Source organism: Delphinus delphis, chromosome 3, assembly GCF_949987515.2.
Source record: "Delphinus delphis chromosome 3, mDelDel1.2, whole genome shotgun sequence".
In the NCBI taxonomy this organism is placed as follows: domain Eukaryota; kingdom Metazoa; phylum Chordata; class Mammalia; order Artiodactyla; family Delphinidae; genus Delphinus; species Delphinus delphis.
The window spans coordinates 58,134,988-58,152,292 of NC_082685.1; the positions used below are offsets into that span (position 1 = coordinate 58,134,988).

At 44.9% G+C, this 17,305-nt stretch overlaps 1 non-coding gene across 1 annotated transcript; it reads left to right on the plus strand.

Moving 5' to 3' along the window:
• Positions 1 to 11,362: 11,362 nt before the first annotated feature.
• TRNAC-GCA (transfer RNA cysteine (anticodon GCA)) lies at positions 11,363 to 11,434 on the plus strand. The gene has a single exon. It is a non-coding gene; the product is annotated as a tRNA-Cys (tRNA).
• Positions 11,435 to 17,305: the final 5,871 nt, after the last annotated feature.

Below are 17,305 nucleotides of genomic sequence, written 5' to 3' on the forward strand. Positions count from 1 at the left end.
TGGTATCCTGGCTGGCCGGGATGGTTAATGCCATTAGACTAGTTTCTGGGTAATGAGGTGGGAAGGGCTGCTGGCAGCAGTGATAAGCAGAGAGCGCTCAATTACAGGTCTCTGCATGGCCGGGTTGGAGCAGACTGTCTTTTAAACAACTATCTTCCAATTCACCCATTCAATCATGTATTCATTCAACAAACCTTAGCAATGCTCTGTAACAGGCTGTATTTTTCAAGGTCTGTCCCTGTGCATTCATGAGCTGCCATTTTGGTGAAGGGGCAGCCCAGGACTTTGGCAGCTAGACCTCAGCTTTAGGCACTTGGGACTTTTCAGTTATCCTGGTTGATTTTAACACTCAGCTGTTTGACCTTGGCAAATATTCTTTATCCCTCTGAGCCACCATTTCCTTATCTCCAGTAGGGATCCCAGTAGGAGTACTTAAAGGGTTGCAGTTTTTGTTTTGCTTTTGTTTTTAATAAATACAACATCAGCAATTTAATTTCAATCAAAAAACAAATTAGCAATATCAACTGATGTTTATATCAATTTAAATGGTTTTGGTTGGCAATTTTTTTGGCTTCTTATTTCTATAAAAGCTTATAAGCATGAGGAATGTATGCTCATTTTGATCTCCACATATATTTACATTAGATAACAGTAAAAATATTTAAAACAATCAGGGTTGTTTGAAGACTGGAAATAATTACAACACTTAACATAGTGCCTGATACAGGATGAATACTCAGTAAATGGCAGCTATTACTATTATTACTTCTGGGAGGGGATCTGTGGGTACTATGTATTCTGCTCCCTGGCCTGGAACAGTGGTGAGTGATGGTGCTGGCTCTGCCTCCAATTGTGGGCTGAATTCTGGGTGGGGCTGCTTCTGGGAGACTCGCTATTCAAGCTCTGAACTCCAGGATGGAAATCAGAGCTCTGGGTCTGTAGCTCAGACTCTGAGGGACCTTGGACCAGGCATGGAATCAGAGACAGTCAGTGTCTTAGTCAAGGGTCTTTTGGCTGCAAGTAACAGAAACATTGGAATTACTTAGTAAAAAGGGAATGTCATGCAACTGAATCCCAGGAAGTTCAGCTGGGCCCTTGCTGAGGATAGGACTGGAAAGTCAGGAACCAGTCTTGAGCCCTGTCTGTTGAAGACCGAGACATCTTGGGCCATCTACTTCATTCTTTCTGTAGACCTACTTCCTTTGCATGACCTTCCACGGCCAGCATTTTCAACTAAATGACCTCCATCCCAATTCCAAATTCATGGAAAATCTGATTGTCTGTGTACAGGTTCTAGATTGGCTTTCCTGGGTTAAGGGTCCATCCCAGGCTTATCAGCTGGGTAAAAGAAACATAGATCCACATGCTACTAAAGTAATTACAGGGCCCCAGGCCTGTTAGTGGAGGGCAGTTCTCAGAGAAGGCAGTGTGTCTCAGCAGGACTCCAAGAGCATAGACTCTTGGCAGGGAATTAAGGTAGATCTTAATCACTCAAGGTCCAGCTTTGCTTCTTTTGTGGCTTCCTTCTTGGTCTAGGAGTGTCTTCTCTGAGCTTCCTTCTTGGATGCCCTCAGGGATAGGAATGTAGGAACATAGGCCCTGTTGTGGCTCCTTTGGGTCTGAGAACCATCCTGAGAGCTAGATGGAGTTCTTTATGGCTGCAGAAGGAGGCTTTGCTGCTGTGGGGCTTGCTAGATTTCTGGTCCCAACAGTTGAAGCGTAAGGCAAAGTGAAGGGGGTCAGAATATGCCACTCCAAAATATGCCACTTTGGCATAAGGATTATTTTTACCTGAAGGCAATTAAGAACCAACAGGAAGAGTTCTATGCCCTCGCCTTACGTGCCTGAAGGGGCATAAATGGAGATGAGGAGTCAACACCAAAATAAGTTTGCATAGACAGACCTTACTAAAATAGCCCTTATCTTCCATTAGTTTCCCCCATATATTTCCTAGTCACTTCTGCACAATTTATTGTTCCTTGGGACCCAAACCCTCTATCCTTTGTTAAAAGGGTATATAAGGCCCCTAGTCTAACCCCAAGTCCTATATTCTTTTCTGTAAACTCGCATGCAGGTAAATATTAATAAAAATTGTGCCTTATCTCCTGTTAATATGTTTTTTGTTAGCTTAATTCACAGGCCTCCAGTTACTGACCCTAAGAGGGTAGAAGAAAAGGTTTGTTCTCCCCAACAAAAGCACAGCCACTTCCTTGGCTGATAACCCTCCATCTTTGCCTCTATAGCCCCTCTTACCAACAGTCATAGGCTCTCACTCTCATTTCCTCTCATGGAATCTTGGGTTCTCAGAAATTCCAGTCTCTTTTCAGCATCTTTGCTTCTCTCAGGAGGATGCCTATTCACATGGGAGACTTGGTCCAATAAAATTCCACCCTCAGGTGCTGAGCTGGTCAGGGCTTATCTGACATACTGTGAGAGTTGTGGGGATGAAGGAGACAATAATCATAACTAACATTTATTAAGAGTTTAATGTGTGCCAAGCACCAGGCTAATGGCTTAAAGAGCATTGTCTCATTTACTTTTCAGAAGTATCCTCTTTTATTTTCCTTGTTTTACAAGGGGATATAGCCAAGCTAAGCAGCTTGTCCAAGGTTACAGGGCTAACAAGTGGCTGATCTAGGAATCAAACCTCAACCTCCCTGACTCCCAGGAGCAATCTTTGATCCACGTCACGTCTGTCCAGTGTTGGGGTGAGACACCACTACCTAAATTTCAACAGAGGCCGTGATGAGGAGTGTGGGTTCAGAGAGCTCTTTTAAGCTACAAGCATGACTTCCTAGAAGAGAAGGTATTTGTTTTTTTTTTTTTCTTTTGCGGTACGTGGGCCTCTCACTGTTGTGGCCTCTCCCGTTGTTGCGGAGCACAGGCTCCAGACGCACAGGCTCAGCGGCCATGGCTCATGGGCCTAGCTACTCCGCAGCATGTGGGATCTTCCCGGACCAGGGCACGAACCCGTGTCCCCTGCATCGGCAGGCGGACTCTCAACCACTGCGCCACCAGGGAAGCCCCAAAGAGAAGGTATTTGGACTGGACCTGGCATGAGTAGGGTTTATCAGGCAGAAATTTGGGGAAGGGCACCCCAAAAATCAGAGTGGGCAAATGCAGACTAGAAAGGGCAGGGAGTGCTGGGAGGATGACAAGTAGTCTGCTGTGACTGAAGTTCTTTGAGGGGAGGTGTTGTCAGGTCTTCCTGTCACTCAACTCCCTACCACACTGTCCAGGGGGAGGGAGGGTTCTCCTCTGGGGACACACCCAACTGCAGAGCTACTGTTGTGAAAGCCAGGCCCTGTGGATCAGGCAGGAGTCCTGGGAAACTGGTGTGCAGAATTCTGGCTTGGCATGCTTGGCGTCCCTGGCCATGGGGAGCTCCGTGGCCTCTGGACCCCTTGGTGACGTCCCAGGGTGCAGAGATCAGTGTGTGGGTGAGAGGATGAAGTGAGTCTGTGTCTGGCCTGGAACAGTGACAAGCAGGAAGGGATAGCCTATCCGCCACAGAGGGATACCAGCAAATAGCTGCTCCCTCCCTCCCCGCCCCCATGCTGACTTACCAGTTGCTGCGGTCAACTGAAGTGTCAGGGCGTTCATTCCAAGAGTCCGGTCTTCCCAGACTTTGGTTGGCTTTGGGGTTCCCGTGGAGACTCCTTCCTGCTGCACCTACTGTGGACTGGGTATGGCAGGCAGTAGGTTGGCGTAGAAATGAAGACAAGTTTTGTTGTGGAGATAAACAAATAATAATCATTTTTTGAGTACTTGATATGTGTTGAACATTGCACTGAGAGCTTTGCATGTGTATCCTTTTTAAAGCTGAGTTGCCTCATGGGCTTGTCTCCTCATGGTATCATCTGGCATCCATAATATTTGAAAAAAAATTTTAATAACTATTGCACAGTCTTTTGAAAAAAGTACACAGCAAAACTTGAAATCCTCTTACCCCATCTGTCTCCCTGTATTGTATACACAAAGCAGCCATCTCCACAGAATCTCTTCTCACAACATGATCCTCAGAGGAGAGATTTACACCATGAATATATATAGTTAATATTTTTTCTTTGTCTCACATGCGTAAGTAATCCAATTTAAACTTCCTTACGGCCCTCTGAGGGCATACACTATTATCCCCATTTTACAGATGGAGAAACAGATGTCCAGAAATGAATTATTGCTCAAGGTCACACAGCTAATCACTGGCAAGTGTTTTTGAAGCAGGATTTGTGCTTGTTGTGAAAGTGCATGTGATCTAGGGTCTGTGAGACTCCTGAGGAAGAGGCAGTTAATTCATTGTGGGGGGCTTCATGGAGGAGGCAGTGTTTGAGTAGAAACCTCAAGGGACAAAGAGAAGCTCAACAGATAGAAATGGGCATAGAAGTGTTTCTTAGGAAGGGAGGAAAGCCTGAGAGATGAGTGTATTATATTGTGGGATATCAGAAGAGAGGCAGTCTCATTTCTCCACGTCTCATGGCTCCCTCTCAGTGGTGGTGGGCCTGGCATTTAAGAGACTTGCCTCATTCCCCAACTTTGCCCCAGGCAGAGTCTGCCTGTGCCCTTTAAGAGCCTCCATCACAAAGCCTCCTTGTGTCTTCTGAAAGAGACCATCTAATTCAGGCTGGTTGCCTACCCTCCACTCCCCTCCTGCACATGGGAGAAGAGAGGGAGATGTGGTGAAGGAGCCCAGAAATGAACCCCCTCTTAGGCCAAATCAAATACACTTAATTCTTCAGGAATTGCATGTCAGGAGTGTTTTAGGGAACGCAGCTCTCTAGCTGTTCAATGGAAGCATGTTGTAGTGAAAAGAGCACAATGGAAAGTGGATTCAGCCTTTGCATCTCAGCAAAACTACTTATCAGCTGGATGAATTCAAGCAAATTGCTGAATCTTGCCAAGCTTCAGTCTCTTGATCTAAAAAATCATGGGCCCTATTGCCAAAAAGCTGTGTCTGGTAGCTTTGTCAGAGATGGAGAAGAAATGGCTGTCTGGGGATATACTGATCTAATATTTACTTCAGTGTTGGGTGTCAGGGACTTGTTAAATCCAGTTTTCTCCTGCAGGAAGTGGACAGTATGAGATCTCAGGAGCTTGAGGTGGGAAGGTGACTCCCAGCAAGTAGAAGGAAAGAGAGGAGGTGCTAGATGAAGCATGGACAGAGACGTTTCTCTTGTTGCCATGCTGGAACAATTCTGTGAACCTCTCCCAGCCTCAGTTTCCTCACTTTCAAATGCCAATTCAACTTAATGAATATTGGCCAGACACTTACATTGCTATTTCATCTGTTTAATTTTTTTAATTAATTTATTTATTTTTGGCTGTATTGGATGTTCTTTGCTGCACGTGGGCTTTCTCTAGTTGTGGCAAGTGAGGGATACACTTTGTTGCAGTGCGCGGGCTTCTCATTGCAGTGCCCTGTCTTGTTGCGGAGCATGGGCTCTAGAGTGCAGGCTCAGCAGTTGTGGTGCATGGGCTTAGCGGCTCTGCGGCATGTGGGATCTTCCTGGACCAGGGCTTGAACCCGTGTCCCCTGCATTGGCAGGCGATTCTTAACCACTGTGCCACCAGGGAAGTACCATCTGTTTAATTTTTAAATGTATTTTTTTCATATTCTCCTTCAGCCCAGAAGAGATTTCAGGTGGCTTATAAAAAATACACAATACAACAAAATGAAAATAAAGGCACAGAAACCAAGGTGAAGAGAGAACAGTGAATGACAGCCGGATCATTTCAGTAGTCTGTAACGCATGTGAACATGTCCTGCCCAGATGAATACCATTGCCACAAACCCCCTAGTATATCATGCTTGCAGGTAGTAGGGCTTGGAAAATGTATCTTAGAGCTAAAGGTAACACTTCTGTTTTACAAATGAAACTGAAGTTAAGTCCTGCTCTGGTTCCAGTATATAATGTACATGTGCCTGAATGAGGGATAGGGAGGAGAAACCCTTTGTAAATTCTACAGAGTACAAAGTTTGGGTCTCCTGTGTTTGGCAAGAGACCACAGGCAGCTGCCTCTGCTTCCTCGGCTGCCGGGACCACTTGATTGAAATGGCCAACCAGGAGAGGGGAGGTAGAAGAGGATAGATGGAAATTAGCATTTCAATAAGTTATCCTGCCACCAAAATTGATTGAGTGCTTGTTATGTGTCAGCTAGTCTGCTCAGCACTTCGCCTTTACTATATTTCATATTTAGTGTAGTCTAAATTACATGTTGGAGGGTAGGTAGCCTAGGAGTTAAGGGCACAAGCTTGGGTAGGAGGGGTGGGAGTCCTGCCTCCCTCACTCGCTTGCTACAATCCTTGGTTATCGCCTATGTTCCTTCACCTGTGAACCCCAATTTATCTGCTTCCTGGGTCGCGGTAGCGAATCAGTAAGCTAAAGCATGTTAAGTGTGTGGCCCAATGTTAGCACACAGTAAACAACAACATAAACAACAGCATACGTTTTTGAGTGATAAGGGCGGCTGGGGCGTCCTATCCTGAAACACTATCCCCCCCACCTCCCCACCCCCATAGCAGGTCTCCCCGTTTAGTTCGAGTGAAACCCGGCGCGGGTTCTGCCCCAGCGCGGGCTCCGCGGTGGGGAAGCCGCAGGCGGCGTGCGGAGGAGGCGCGCCGCCTAATGCAGTTGTCAGTTAATTAGAGGAGAAGGTTATGTCATTAACGGCGGGATCGAAGCAAAGGGAATTAAGAGGCTCTGGCAGCGCTGTTGCCACGCTCTCTGCGCGGGCCGCAGGCCGAATTCAACAAAAATTCGATACGCATTAGCGCACTATCAGCGGCTGCCCGGGACGCGGGGCCGCCGAGCGCGGGAGCTGATGCGCCTAGGTTGGGCGGCCCCGCGAGGGACGCGGTGCCTTGCTGTGAAGGGCCTACGCCGCCCGGAGCCCCTGCGAATGGTGGGGGTATGCCGGACGTGGGATGCGGGATGTCCTCTCAGGCGAGTTTTGTAGCCTGACCCTGGGGAGGCTGGGGGCACGGTGGCTGGCTCCTCACCAGGCCCCCTCCCACTGACTTTAGTCACAAGGAAGCCAAGTTGACCTTCCCAGACTAGGCCAGGCCACGATGTAACCCACCCTTCCAGTACTGACTTCTTCATGGCCTTTATCACAGCGTCATTTCATGGTGGTCTGTACAACTTTCTTATCATGTCTGTTCCCCAACCAGACTGTAAACTGCAGGAGGGCAGGGACTGTGTGAGTCTGCCTTGTTTATCTGCACTCACAGAGCCTGGCACATGGTAGGTGCTTAGTAAATATCAGTATCTGCAGACAGAATTAATCTCCTCAGCAACCCAGTGAGTTGGTAGAGTAAGGAAATTGAGGCTCAAAGAAATAAAGTGACGGGCCCAAGATCACACCAGTTTCCGCCAAAGAAACCCCAAGCTCTTTCCTTAAGCAAATCACCTCATCTGTCTGAATCTTGTTTTCCTGTCTGGGGAAAATTAGTTAGAGCTGCCTCCAAACTATGTGCCAGGGACTGTGCACTTCTTTTAGATTTGCTCCTTTAATTCTCACAACAACATTGTAAGACAGAAATTGTTTTATAAAGGTGGAATTTGATACTAGCAAGAAATGGGTCCATCATTTGCCTGTTTGCCCTCATATCCATTGCTCCCCTTATGATACTCTGTGTCACAAATGGGTTCCCCTGACCCCTCTACCCCAAACCCACCTCCCAGCAGGCAACATTTCCCAGGCTTCCTTGTCGCTGAATTTTGTTTGGGTTTGGCCAATGGGAGCCACTGGCTCGAGATTAGGGGGCTGAGGACAGGAGGAAACAGGGGACCCTCAGCCTTGGCAGCTTCTGGGCTCTATCTCCCTTACTTTGGACTCCAGACCAGGGATGGTAGCGGTTTCCTGCTCTTGCTAATCTCTGGGTCACCTCACTTTCCCCTGTTTGGCTTCTCGGTTCTTCCATTACCTGAGTGGCCACAGTATTAAATTCCCTCTGTTTGGAGGGGGTAGGAGGGGAATATAGGAGATGTAACAGGTAATAATAAAGTTCTTTTTATTTTTTAAATAAATAAATAAATAAATAAATTCCCTCTGTTTGAAATACTAAAAGTGAGTTCACTTTCCTGATTACTCTAAGAGCCGTGATTGGAATCCAGATCTGTCTGACTACAGAAGTGCACTTAAAGTTTTTCTTTTGCAGAAGATGATAGTGAGGCAAAGCAGTAAAAGTGATAACCATTTAACCACCCTGCCCAGAGAGCTCTTCCCAGGTCCCTTTTGTGAGAGAAATTAGTTTTAGAGATGATGATCCACTCATAAAGCCTATTCATAATTTATTATGTTTAAGAAATTCTGCTTTCCATAGCTAAAATATTGTTTATACCTGTAAATGAAGATATTAATAACATCTAGTTACCAGAGTTGTTTTGATGATTAAATGAACTAATGTATGCCAAACCCTTGGTATGTGGTAAATGTTCAATGATAGCTTCAAAACCTGGTTAATTTTTAGTACCTTCAGTTTTCTCAGCTTGCTGATCCTGGAGTGTGGAGGACAGCTGCTCTGTCTTTCATTCCATCGAATTCTTCTTATCACATTGTAGATTCACCTTGCCCATTGGACCAGTGAGTGAGAAGTAGTAATCAGATGGCTGGCCTGGCAGCTACAATCCACAGATGTGTGCAGTGAATGCTTCTAAATCAATTGGACCTCCCTAGAGACTTGGCTGGCAATGAATGAGAGTATGAGATGCTTTTGACACACACATGCAGCATCTGATTTGAGTGAAAATGTCTGCTCAACAGTCCCGAGGGCAGTTTTCTCCTGATTGATTTGCAACTTTTGATCTCAATGGAAAAGAAGCCAAATGTAAAGGAGGTAGTTTTCTCAGCGAACAAGAAATCTTGTTGTGCTTTCCTTTCTGAACTTGGTGGGCGGGGGAGAAGTACCATCTCCTGTTACCGGCAAAGGGGCTACAGAGACCAAACTTTGCTAGAGAAGGGTGTTTAAAGGTGGGGGTGGGAGTTGGGGAGAGGAGCTTCTTAACCCACACAACTCCCAATGATTCAGGAGAACCAGGAGACCAGAAACTGCCCTTGTTGCAATCCAGTTGCAGACAGCAGATTAGGTCTTCAGCTACCACAGTCTAGAGCCTGGGGCTGGGAGTCCCACCTGTGCCCTTGGACATTTTCGCTCAAATCAGATGCTGGATGCGTGTGTCAAAAGCACCTCACACTCTCATTCATTGCCAGCCAAATCTCTAGGGCGGTCCAATTGATTTAGAAGCATTTGCTCACATCTAACATTCGATGTACACATCTTCTGTGGATTGTAGCTGCCAAGTCAGCTGTCTGATTACTACTTCTCACTCACTGGTCCAATGGGCAAGGTGAATCTACAATGTGATAAGAAGAATTCGAGGCACTTCATTTGAGCTTGCCCTGACTACTGCACAGGTTGCTAGGGACTCATATGAGTCATTGATGTAAATGCAATTTAAAGAAGTTTGTAGACCTTACAAATATATTTGAGGTTATGGTTGTAAGCTAGAACAGTAGCTAAAAAACTGCTTTTTACTGTAATAGCATAAGTCTCCTACTCCTAGAAGTTAAGAGTACAGGATTTGGAGTCAAATAGACCCAGGTTCCAATCCTAGCTCACCGTGACGTGACTACTTCTCACTTAATCTTGCTGAGCCTCAGATTTCTCATCTGTAAGACAGGAATGATAATGCCTATCTGGAAGGGTTGTGAAGTTAAATAAGATACTAAGGTGAGAGCTTAAGAAATGGTAGCCATGTTAGAATTGTTCACAAATTTATCTGCCAACTAATATTTTGGAACAAAATAGGGAGTCTGGTCAACTAGGTCATTATAGTCTTCAGAACTCTCTAGTATTCATACTTTGGTTTGTCATCTATGGTCCACTTCTCTAGGAACTGTTCCCAATCTTGCCAAATAGCTAGACCTGGGCAGCCATGTTTGTGCCATATGACCCTGTCCCCTTGGCCATTTGTTGGTTGGACCACAAGTGAACACTTAACCTAAGCTAGACAGATCAGATTCCTCTTTTGGGAACTGAAGCAGTCAATTGTGGGGCGTCATGTAGACTCCAGAACTAGTACAGCTGATGGATGAGCTGAGGAAACTGATACGGAGAAGTACAGAGACATATACAAAGAAGAAGCCATTTAGCTTTAGTCTATGTGAAAATGATGGAAATGGACTTGTTCCTGATGATTTTTTCAGTTCCATAAGGCCTAGCCATGCTAATTTCCTGTCCTTGAAGTCTATGCAGTCTACACACCCAACCATTAGTACTCACCTTTTCTTACACTAGCACGAGTGCCTCTCTTTTCCTTGCAACCCAAAGAGACTATTCTAGGATAAGGGCAATGTTGTCCCTTTATAAGGTAAAACACACTTCTTTAAAAACTTGAATGGTTTTCTTACAAATGAGCTTATATACTCAAAACACACCCATACCTCAGTTAACTAGTAAGCACAAATCAGTAAAACCAGTTATGAATCAAATTATCAACAAACTAGTTGAGAAACTTTTTTCCCCCATGTTTTCTTGAATATTTTGTCATTATATGGAAAGGCTCAAAATGTTTGATTTGCAACAGCACCTGGAAGTTCTCAAAAAAATTGTATTATATGATCATGTAGTTTCAAAAGGGATTTTTTTTTTACATCTTTATTGGAGTATAATTGCTTTACAATGGTGTGTTAGTTTCTGCTTTATAACATAGTGAATCAGTTATACATACACATATGTTCCCATATCTCTTCCCTCTTGCGTCTCCCTCCCTCCCACCCTCCCTATCCCACCCCTCTATGTGGTCACAAACCACCGAGCTGATCTCCCTGTGCTATGCGTCTGCTTCCCACTAGCTATCTATTTTACGTTTGGTAGTGTATATATGTCCATGCCACTCTCTCACTTTGTCTAAAGGGATATTGAGGACCTAAGGATGGGTGGGGTTAGAGGACTTACACTGAGCTAATTAAAGAAACAGGGAAGGCAATTCCCTGGCGGTCCAGTCGTTAGGACTTCACACTTTCACTGCTGAGGGCCTGGGTTCAATCCCTGGTTGGGGAACTAAGCCGCATGGTGTGGCCAAAAAAAAAAAAAAAGAAAGAAAATTGTAAAAAAAATAAACAGGGAAAAGCTATCTGAGAGTATATAATTATAAATGTCTATTATCCCCGTCAGTAAAGTGGGGACAATAATGTACCCACTTCATATCATTGATCCAAGTATTAAATGAAGTAGTGAATGTAAATTCTTTGCCTGCTGCCTGGCATACAGATTAAAATCCATAAATGTTTTATTAGCTACATTGATTATGAAAATGTGACAAAAGTTGGTGCTGGAGCCAGATTTTAAAGGAAAATGAGAGGAGGTATAGCTCAGTGGTAGAGCATTTGACTGCAGATCAAGAGGTCCCCTGTTCAAATCCAGGTGCCCCCTTGTCTACTTTTCTGGGCTTCACTGGTGGTTCAGTGGTTAAGAATCCGCCTGCCAATGCAGGGGACATGGGTTTGAGTCCTGGTCCAAGAAGATCCCACATGCCACGGAGCAACTAAGCCTGCGTGCCACAACTACTGAGCCCACGTGCCACAACTACTGAAGCCCACGTGCCTAGAGCCTGTGCTCCGCAACAAGAGAAGCCACCACAATGAGAAGCCTGCGCACTGCAATGAAGAGTAGCCTCCGCTCGCTGCAACTATAGAAAGGCCACGTGCAGCAACAAGGACCCAAAGCAGCCATAAATAAATAAATAAAATTTATTTTTTAAAAAAGGAAAATGCTCTAAAATTAAATTAAAATTAAAGTAAATGCTCTGCTATCTACTCAGTAGCTTTGTGAGGGTAGGTACTGGGTCTTGGTTGCTGTGGTTTTCATAGAGCTTAGTGCCTATTCGACAAGTAATTTTTGGATAATTACTGAGCCCTCAGTATGGTCATCACACACTGAAAAGGAGTTTGAAAGCTTTGGAAAGTAAAATGGTGATTTTGAAGAGGACTCTAATTCTGGGGTAGAAGTATTGAAAAGTAGGTAGATGAGAAGGGTGGAGAGGAGGGGTTCATGGACTTAGAGGGTCAACATGAACACCCACAAATTCTTAAATTTTTTTCCAGAGTTTAAAGTCATGAGCTTAGTCAAGAAATTCTAACATGATATGGGTTGAATTGCACCATCCCCCCAAATTTATATGTTGAAATCCTAACCTCCAGTACCTCAGAAGGTGACCTTAGTTGGAAACAGGGCCATTTCAGATATGGTTAAGATGAGGACTACAATAGCCAAGACATGGAAGCAAACTAAATGTCCATCTACAGATGAATGGCTAAAGAAGATGTGTTTTATATATATATATATATACACACACACACATGCACACAGTGGATTTTTACCCAGCCATAAAAAAGAATGAAGTAATGGTATTTGCAGCAACATGGATGGACCTAAAGATGATCATACTAAGTGAAGTAAGTCAGACAGAGAAAGACAAATATCATATGATCTCACTTATATGTATAATCTAAAAAATTGATACAAGTGAACTTATTTACAAAACAGAAATAGACTCAGACACAGAAAACAAACCTATGGTTACCGAAGGGGAAAGGGGGGGGGCAAGGACAAATTAGGAATTTGGGATTAATAGATCTACACTAGTATATATAATATAAAATAGATAAGCAACAAGGACCTACTGTATAGCACAGGGACCTATATTCAATATCTTGTAATAACTTATGGAATCACTTTGCTGTACACTTTGCTGTTACAGAAACATTGTAAATCAACTACACCTCAATTAAAAAAAAAAGATGAGGTCAAACTGGAGAAGGGTGGGCTTCAAATCCAGTACCTCTAATGTCCTTATAAAAAGACAAAAACTGGACATAGACAAGTGCACAGGGAGAATGTCGTGTGAAGGTGAAGGCAGAGATCAAGGTGGTGATACTATAAGCCAAGAACACCGAAGATGGCCAGCAAACCACCGGCTAGGGGAGAGGCCTGGAACAGATTCTCTCTCACAGCCGTCGAGGGAACCAACTCTGCTCAAACCTTGATTTTGGACATCCAGCCTCCAGAACTATGATGCAATGAATTTCTGTTGGTTAAGCCACCCATTTTGTAGTACTTTGTTACCACATTAGTTTGCTAGGCAGCTCTAGCAAACTAATGTATGAAGCAAACAAATCCAAAAATGCTGCCCCTGCGGCTCTCCCAGTGGTAATTTCTGCTCAAGCCCAGATAATTAGATCTATAGGTACTTGCCCCAAACCACTTCTGTTACAACAGCTCCTGCCAAGTATGCTTCCAAGCAGCAGGCAGAATGATGTGGAAAGCCCTTGACCTCTTAGTCCCAAGGAGCACGGTAGTTTTAAGTCCAATCAACTACAACCATGCAATTAAAAAAAAAAAATCCTGCTTAGGTCTGAAGAGCTTTAAAAAAGTTTGCAATTTAGCTATTTCATCCTAACACTATTTTAATAAGTAATAATAATTGCTAAAAATTGATTGATTATTATGGGTTAGGGAGTTTGCTAAACACTTTACAAACATCATTTCTTTAATCCTCTCAACAGCCTTAGGAGATAAGTACTATTATTTACATTTTATCAAGGAAGAAACTGAGACTCAGAGAATTAGCTTGTCTACAAATCCATAGCTAGCCAGTAATGGAGCTGACCTCAGACCCGAGGTGGCCTGAGCCCAGAGTCCATGATCTTTGTTACCATGCTCCTCTGTCTCCTGAGGGTACTGGGCCTCCATGCAGAGAAAGCTTATGGAACATTAGATCCCTCCCCTTGTCTGACTTAGTCTCCTTGTAATTGACATAAAAGCTACTGCTTGTTCTGCCTGCATTTTCAAGCTCAAATTGAAAGAAAAGTGACTGGCATATAGTAAGTGCTCAGTAAGTGTTAGCTATTATTGCTATTAATATTGCATTGTATGTGTTTCTCTCTGGCAAGGGAGGTGAATCCCTAGTCTATTGCTAACAATGAGTACTTAGAAGTGTTCCTGAATGAACAAGATGAGTGGAGTAGGGGCTTGGAAAGTAAAGTTGATCTAGGAAAAAAAATGAGAAGTGAGGGTAGGGAGCTTAGGGCTGGGGGAGGGGGCGAGGGACAGAGAAAGCAGTTGGCAGAAGGCCAGATACCACTTTGCCTTTGGTATGGCTGCCCCTGGGGGTTCAGAGGTGGGGGCTGTGTAGCCTTTCTGCTCCTGATTGGTCAGCTCACCTAGCTTTATCCTGTATTTTCTCCCCTTTATGGTGTTGGGGAGGCTGCAGCTTGTGGTTACATAAAGCTTCCTGGAATTCTTCCAGGAAGAGGCGAAGTGCCTGAGGTGCTGACAAACAAAGGTTCCGGGAGTGAAGATGTGTGTGAGTAAGAGTGATTGTGTACCATCCATCTGCGTCATGGTGAGGCCAGAGGGCATTGGAATCAGGCAGATTTAGGTGGAAGTCCCAGCTCTCCCGTTTTAGTAACTGTGTGACTTACCTTCCTGAGTCTGATTTTCTCTTCTATAATAAGGATGATAATGGTACCTACTGCATAAGCATTTAAAAGCCTAGTACAATGCCTAATAAATTATAGCGGTTATTATTGTTATTGTTATTATTTTAAGTGTTAGGGTTTAATATCCTCTCTGCCTGAACATATGAATTCCCAAGTCTCCTCCTCTCCCTCCTGTCCCCTCAGTCCTGAAAATTTGAGACAAATTCCTCCAAGTGCCCCTTGATACCTCTGCTTTCCCCTGGTCCTTCCAGTGGGGCCAGGCCTTCAGGGACCCTTGGGCAGCCCTAGGACAGTGGAAAGCATCTCTCCATGACTCTGGGGTGGTCCTTTTTTCCCCACAGCCTAGGAAGGGTTGATAAAAGCCTTATCTGAGTCACCTTCCATTACAGGATTAAATCAGACTTGCTCTGGGGCCTTCTGTCTGCTACCCCAGGCTTGATGCCGGCAGCTCCTTGTTATTGCCTTTGGCCCAATCTGAGGTCATCACACTTCTTTGGGCCCAAGGGACCCTCAGAGGCAGAGGCTGAGGAGAGGCTCTGGCAGCCATTTGGGATCAATTTCAAGTAGCAAGGACTGACTAAGCATGGAGGCCAACAGCTAGGCACTCACTAGGCACCTTGGGTGGCAGACTGGGAGGAAGGATGCTCACCCAGTCATCTCCAACCAGAGGCAAGAAATGACAGGCTCCATGAGGGCAGTCAACAGGGATGCAGGAGATTAGCAAATGAGAGTTAATGGGGCAAAGGTATCATCATGTAATTGCAGAGTTATGGGGCAAAGGAATAATTGTGTGATTGCAGGTGAGTTGCTAAATTTCTCTGAGACTTAGTTTTTTCAACTCTGAGCTGGGAACATTAGCATTTACTACAAAAAGTTAATTTAGATCGAAATGTATGAGTTAAAGCAACTAGGTTTTAGAGATAAACCTGAGTTTGGATTCTGGCTTGGCCACCCACTGACCTTGTGCCACACTGTTAACTTTTCAGACCCTGTTTCCTCATGGGTAAAAAGGAGGAAATAACACTTCTCTCCCAGGGTTGTACGGGTTAGAGAAATTTAGGCATAGCAGTTAGCACTTACTAAGGCAAGTGCGCTAGGGCAAGTGCGTACCCCCGTCCCCTGGCCCCTAGTGCTGCTCTACGAATGGGCACTCATGAGTCTTCTTCAGACCGTGTAGGTGGGAGTGGGTTTAGCCTTCTTGTCTACCTTCTCAAATTAGAGAGGCAGCAGAGGAGATGCATTTCTCTTGCCCAGGTTGCGAGTGTTGAGGGGGGGCGCAGGGGGAGGGTGTTAGAGGATGGGATGCATGTCTCTGTGTGTCCCCTGGCAGAAAGAGCTGGGACTGAGCCAGATGCCTCCTCAGCATGAGGTCAACACCGTGGAGATATGTTTACCGGATTTGGGTCAGCTTGGGACCAGCCTCAGCTTGGAGGGCAAAGCAGGGAGGAAGGGAGAAAGGGGGATTTCATTAGCCTCCAACAACCAGGTGGGCCTTGGAGTAGGCAGGTGCAAGCTGTGAGCTGTCTGGGAGGCTATCCAAAGACAGGGAAGGCCTAAATGCTCAGTGCCAGGCTGCCCCAGGGAGGGCTCCTTCCTGAGTCTGAGGTGCCAGCTCAGGACTCTCAGCTTGTACTTCACCCTCTCTCTGCCCAGGTCTTTCATCTTCCTGGCTCCCTTCTTCTCCCTTACTTCTTATTTTTATTTGCCACCACTCTGTAATTTTATTGTGATTGATCCTTTCCTGACCTGGACCCAGCAGGTAATCTGGCAAGTGTGAAGGGACACCGGACCCCCTGCCTGTTGGAAATGCAACAATCTTTGTGTAATGACTGTCTGCATGGCATGATCTCATCTCATCCTCAGAACAACTTTATGAGCGAGCTTCTCTTAGTACCCTCCTACTCCAGTTGAGGAAACTCTCATTCTATGAGATAAAACAACTTGCTCGTGGTTACTTGATTAGGAAGTGGCTGAAGCAGGACTTGTTCAAAGACTGAGTGACTTTTCCATTCCAATTCCAGATAAAGAGCATTCTCGGGCCTGAGCTGTGCTTTCTACACTCATGGACCCTGGGAAGTGTGAGAATGGAGATGTTTTCTCAGGAGGGGCCGCAAGCTCAGTGGAGTGGTCACTGTGCTGCCAGAAACAGTGGGCTGGTAGAGGGTCCTCTGATGTCTTCCTCAGGGGGCGGGAGCCAGGCAATGAGCTCACAGGAGCGGGTATGCTGAAAGTGGAGCTTGTTCCATCCAAGTTTTAAAGGGAAGCCCAGAGGTTCCTGGAGAACATAAGTAAAATAAAACAAAAATGGGGGAGGCAGTAGGTTACTTTGAAATGATGCCAGTAGATGCCCCCTGCTATAGCAGTGGTTAGGCACATGAGCCTTGGAGTCTGGCAGAGCCGGGTTTGAGTGCCACATTGGCACCTGCTTCTGTGGGTGACCTTTTGCAAGGCATTTAAATTCTTGAAGCCTCAGTTTCTTCATCTGTAAAATGGAGATGATAGTGGTAATTTGTTATGAGGATCAAATGATATCATGTTTCATAAAGCTCATAGCCTAATACCTGAACCTCAGTCAATTAAAAAAAAAAGGTATTGGTAATAGAACTGGATTAAGAGTAAACACCTGTCAGAAATGTTCTTTACCTTGATCTGGGTGGTGGTTTTATGAGTGTGTGCATATATAAAAAACAAACAAACCTTGAATTGTACACTTAAGATCAAATTACTTTTCACATGTGAAAATGGGTACTTTTCACATTTTATTGTATGTATCTTATACCTTAACAAAAAAAACAAGAGCACG